At 40.4% G+C, this 6,000-nt stretch overlaps 1 protein-coding gene across 1 annotated transcript in view; it reads left to right on the top strand.

Moving 5' to 3' along the window:
- Window positions 1–2,693: 2,693 nt before the first annotated feature.
- Window positions 2,694–6,000, top strand: part of rfng (RFNG O-fucosylpeptide 3-beta-N-acetylglucosaminyltransferase) — a 29,630-nt gene continuing 26,323 nt past the window's right edge. Inside the window, exon 1 of the mRNA XM_079293347.1 lies at window positions 2,694–3,023. The gene's annotated coding sequence lies outside the window, so the exon portion shown is untranslated. The remainder of the gene's footprint in view (window positions 3,024–6,000) is intronic.

Genomic DNA, 6,000 nt, shown 5'->3' with positions numbered 1-6,000 from the left:
GGGGGGGGGAATGAAGTTAGGGGTTAGTTGAAAGTTAATTCCTACACACACGCACACAATGACATGCATGTACAATGTAAACAAACACACGTGTCTGTTTGCACTGAGTAAACATTGAATATTGCTAAATATCTGACCAGATCTGTATATATTTACCCTCCCAATGACGAGATGAGAATTGTCGACGACCGTTGCTTTGACGTCTCGGACCCATCCACTGACAAACTGATTATAAGCGTTGAGCCCTTTGTAGCACTCCAACTCGTCTTTTGTGTAAGGACTGGGGGTGTTCACGAGATACGTGTAGATGTTGGCGTAGTTTACCGATGGAAGATAAGTAGGATCGGCACTGAAACCATCTGCACTCATCGTATAGGGATCCAAGTTACCAATAACCTTAAATTTGGCCAGGTAGCGAACCTTTGATGCACTATCCAGTGATTCAAAGTATGGTATTTTCGCCGCACTTCCTTGTTTACTCTCCGCAATGTAGGTTCTGTATGTACTCCAACATGGCGGACAGACCTCGTAACTAAGGAGATCGTGACGTAGGTGAGACCACTCCATTAGACCGGTCGTTTAGCACTGCTTAGTCTCAGTTTGTGAGTTGTAAATCTCGGCATACTGGACGCCGGACGCACACAGTCGCTGCATGACCAACCACTCTCCATTATTCTGGCGCTAAACTAAAATACTAAATCACATTAGAGGAAACAGTGTGTAGGACGAGTGATGGTAGAACACAGCAGCTCTGGCTGTAGATCCATTAACTCCTTCATCTCCTTCACTCAGGCTCATCACATCACTGACGTGTTGCTGTGACTCATTTGACACATTTAGGAAAATTGCAATTCATGAATGTATCAGTAATCTCATGTAGCCGAGGGTTATGTTGCGGCTAAACTTTATAATAGTAGTAAAATAATAACACGGGGCTCCATAGTCTGCCGAAGATGGCAACCACTTTATTTTATTTACACCACAAGAACCTTTTTCCTCTTCCCCTCCTTCCGTTGTATCCTTCACAATAAAAGCCCCAGATACATACATTGGCTTACACTCATATCGTATAAACATTGAACTTGAAATGACTCATAACATTTTGTTTCCATTTTTCAAGGAAAGTTAGCATTTTTCAAAATAAAAGTCCCAGACGCCATCTTTTGTCCCAAATCGTCGACTGCAAATTTGGAAATAAGTGTTTTCAAATCACTACACCATTGTTACCGGTCTTGCGAAAATCCGTACATTCCTATCATCTAATATTCACTTTACACCGAAAAACCGTCGTTTGAGTGTCTGCTGCCATCAAAAAGTGTTTTTCTCCAACATTCCATTAAATGTCCATCTTAAAATGAATTTACAGTAAAGGGTTTATATTAGTTATTGCACTTCTGCGTGGTTACTGATGTGTATGATATTTATAAACTGTCAGAAACTCTTACAGCATCTGAATGCCTCTAATGATAAACACATTCTTCCTGTCACAGCTCTGCCACTACGATCCTGTCACTCAGCTCATCAGCTCATTCTGTGCACCTGTCAGTCACACCCGCCTCATCAGCTCATCACTCTGCTGCATCCACTATTTAAACCCCAATCTCACACACACACTCACTGCCAGATCGTTCGCCGCTTCCATGCAAAACTTCCAGTGTACACCCTTGGAGTCCAAGGGTATGAAGTAGAGGTGTTCAGTAGAAGTCTTCAATTTTGGATCCAATCTGAAACAGACAATTGGAAAATGCTTTAAAAAACGCTTGAACTTAAACTATTTTTCTAAATGCTGTACACATATGTATATGTTATGTATATGCCTCTCAATGCTCATTCACGCACAATTCAGGTCTGTGCAGAGAACTGAACATTGATATTATACTGTATGATATTGGGTACATCCCAAGTATCTTATAGCATCCATGTTTCCTTGACTTGCATCTCCTCGTGCATCCCTGGTGGGAGGGACTAAGACGCAGGATCGAGGAGAGAAGAAATGACAAATAGGAGACTTGGGATGTACCCTTAGTTTAGAAGAGTGCTGGTGAAGCACTGCTTCATGACGACCGGCAGAGGGCGCTGAGCTTCAACTGAAAGACTTGAGAAACAAACAACAATCACAGAGTGGAGCGGTGACTGAGAGCTGCGTCAAGTGGACGGGAGTCAGCGCCACCAACAGGCTACCAGGAAGTCAGGAGTTTAGAGACAAAAGCATCACATTCGAGCATTTTAACCGTGATCCTTCCAAGCTGTCTCGCATCTCATTTTTAAATTATTACCCAATTGTATCAGGTTTGCATAGGCCTAAATGGCTGTTCATAGTATATAGAAGAAATGCGTAAGTGGGCAATGCGACTGATGTAATCGTAATACTTTTTGCAATTACATTTTATTAAAACAAGAGCAAGCCTATGGCTACATTATGAATCAATGGCAGATATATGAAATCGTTTTAGCATTTAAACAATTTGACATGAAGTCACGACTATTTTCTTTTTCTTTTTTGAACATTTATGAAGGTCCCACCAATGTCCACCGGCTCATCTTGCCTTACCTCGCTAGCCCTGCTGACGATCAATTGCTTCCAATAACATTTTATTTTGAAAGATTTAACCGGAATAGCATTCGCGTTATCCTGGGTAGCTTGCCGTCTGGTTTTCGTGGTTTGTGGAATGTTTGGTTAACAAGAAGTGGACGCGATGGAAGTGTTCTCTTTATGCGCGTGCTGCTAGCCTACCAGTCTCCTTAATAACTGCGTGAACGCGAAATCAGACCGACGGTCTCATTCGAGAGGGCAGAAGAGCATCTACGAAACTATTGTACGGTCAACTTAAAGTCACGTCGGAAGAGAAAGGAGGACAGCGAGCGGAGCATTGGATCCGCTGGCTTTTAGCCAGGTTATAATTCAACACCATCGCAACGGTTCTCCAGTGAGCGAGCGGTAGTTGTGTTTTAGTAGAAGCTGCATGCTCCCCTCCTCGCCACACTGCGGGAAAGAGGTCAGCCGTGTCCTCTCGCGTGCCATGGTGAGTGCTGCGGTCCTGTTGCCGTTCCTTCCCGGAGAAAGGGCAAGCCCAAATCGTGGCAGCGGCAGCTAGTACAGGCACTTCCTGTTGCAAGCTCAGCTGCCACGACTTTCCGTGGCAGCTGAGCCTGCAACAGGAAGTGATTGCCACTGTATGTGGCAGCTGCCACTAGCATCTTGTGGCAGCTGCCAGCATTTCGGAGCGGATTCCGCCGTAGTTTAGCCTTTATTTGTCGTTATTTGACATTATGTGACCAAACATTAAGGTCATTGAAGGCATGACTGTTGGTAGTTGGAATTAGTTTATTAAAAAAAGGCCGAATTATCATGGTATGGCCACTCGTTTTTGTCAACAAGCTAATTGCGGGCTAACTTCAGTTGATACCTGTTGGCCATGGCAACGATAAACACTTTCACGCTGCAGACTAAAGGAATGCAAATTATAAATATGGATGGGTATGCATTGTACTGTTTAGAGTGATAGCAATCCATATAACCTATTGACTTGGATATATATACGCAGTATATAGATATATATACAGTATGCAACAAGTTGTTGCGACAGTTAACACCGTTGTGTGGTACCTGCCACTACTTTTCGCGACAGTTTTCACTGTTTGCGACTGCTGCTACTAGCATCTTGTGGCAGCTGCCACTGTTTTGGAGCGGATTCAGCCGTAGTTTAGCCTTTATTTGTCGTTATTTGACATTATATGACAATACATTAAGGTCATTGAAGGCATGACTGTTGGTAGTTGGAATTAGTTTATTAAAAAAAGGCAGAATTATCATGGTATGGCCACTCGTTTTTGTCAACAAGCTAATTGCGGGCTAACTTCAGTTGATACCTGTTGGCCATGGCAACGATAAACACTTTCACGCTGCAGACTAAAGGAATGCAGGTTGTAAAAAATATGGATGATATGCATTGTACTGTTTAGAATGATGGCAACCCATATAACGTGTGGGTTGTCACAAGTTTTGGGAAAGGTTACATGGCTGTTTGGTCGATGGTTTATTTTTTTTTAAATGTATTGAACAACAAACAATAACAATTTGACATATTGTCAATAATAACACAGCAAAATACAGACATTTAAACGAACATACATTGACAGTGAAAGGTTAGTGAGTTACAATACTTGTAAAACACATGTAGAATAATTATTTCTCCTCAAACCTCGAAAACACTTTAAAATTGTTTTTATCAATAAGCTCTGTGCAGAATTTGTCATAGTCCTTCTGTTTATCAAAAACAAAAGTGAAAAGCTCTGCTGGAGACTCTTCACTTGGGTCATCTTCACAGTTGTGCAGCTCCTGGAGGGCTTCCTGTTGTTCCTTTTCATCCATGGAAAAGACAGCGGGAACTTTAAACCCTCCATCAAATTGTGTCTTGCGACACCAGTCAGCTGCAGCCAGGCTGTCTCTCAGAAGAACATTTACCTGCAGTAAAGAATAAAGTGTACTCAAAGTATTTATTGTATATTGGTGTTGTAACCAACGAATACTTCAAACTTGTACAGCATTTACAGTACCTAATTAACAAATAGATGTTTTGTAACAACAAATGTTGTCTTTGTCAACATATGTGTCATTCAACATCTAAAAGTCAAATCTCTATTTAGAGAAATAAGCAACAAAGAACAAACAGTAATGCTGGATGGGTTCCATCGAGAGCCTTTCAAATTGAATGGCAGTATATAATAAGATTTACCTGTATTTATTTATGAAAATGAATGCTGACAATAAATAGTTGCAAACCAATTCTAGCCAGAGCTTAATCCATGCACATAATTAAGTACCAATCTTATTAGATATCCTGTGAGTTCACAGAAGCTGCTTAATTTAAGTAGTGAAGTGATTCTATATCGGGCGACTGTGGCTAAGTGGATAGCAGGGCCGTCTTTCAATCAGAGGGTCGGCGGTTCAATCCCTGGCTCCGGTTCTGCTAGTCGCATGTCAATGTGTCCTTGAGCAAGACACTTAACCCCAAAATTGCTGTAATGACTGTAATGTAATATATTGTTTTATGATCATGCAACAGACAATACCTTCATGATGGATCTTATGTGAAAGGCTAAATGACATTCATTTATATTTACAGTTTTAGTATTTCATGCTAATCCATTTTTTTTATTGTTTATCAGGCAGCCCAAAATCTATTATTTCTTATTTTTGGATTAAATAATCTACTTCATTCATCTAATCGGTTTATATTCAGCTTAATTTTTATTCCTGTACATGCATGCAATACATAATATGAAGTTCTGATGTTTGTGAATGTGCTGCATGGTTTCCGCCATCAGGTGTCGCCCTTGAGCACATGAATCCGTTAAAAGTTATTTCAGCAAAAAATAGAATTTGTCTTGTGGATTACGGTAAATCAAATATACTCTGCTTTGTTGTTTAATGCAGAAATAAAGCCACTGTAAATCAAACTACGCACCAGCATCTGTGTCTCTGACTGCAAAGATTTTAACATTTCTTACCTCTTCTGTGCTTTCTCTGTCACTTGTTGACAACTCTGGAGCACTGAAAAAATATATATTATCTGTAAATGAACCACTGCCACATTCAGTCATTACAGTTATGTCAACTTCACATGCAAAACCACTCTTAGCCAGGATTGGCATAATGGATTTCGTGATGTTACACATATGCATGCTCACCCACAATTCAAACACAAGTCATGTGGTCTACCTTTTCTCTTTATATGTGTTCTCCAGCAGCACAGATTCTGCCTGGTATCTGCACATGTTGCTGGTCCTTTGCAACCACTGAATCACAACCTACAAAAATTTATCGATAATAATAATTATAAAGTATGTTAAATCAATTTGACAGTTTTTACCAAATGTTAATTGTCAGTCATTACATACATACATTTATATTTCATTTAACTTGATACTTACCTGTACCAGGTTACCCAATTAAGTTAGCACATTGATACTAAGTTATTCTTCCAGTTGTAGTTTTGG

Source organism: Melanostigma gelatinosum (assembly GCF_949748355.1).
Source record: "Melanostigma gelatinosum genome assembly, chromosome: 21".
Lineage (NCBI taxonomy): Eukaryota > Metazoa > Chordata > Actinopteri > Perciformes > Zoarcidae > Melanostigma > Melanostigma gelatinosum.
The sequence above is the reverse complement of the archived record's forward strand: the minus strand, read 5'-3'. Positions and strand labels throughout refer to the sequence as shown.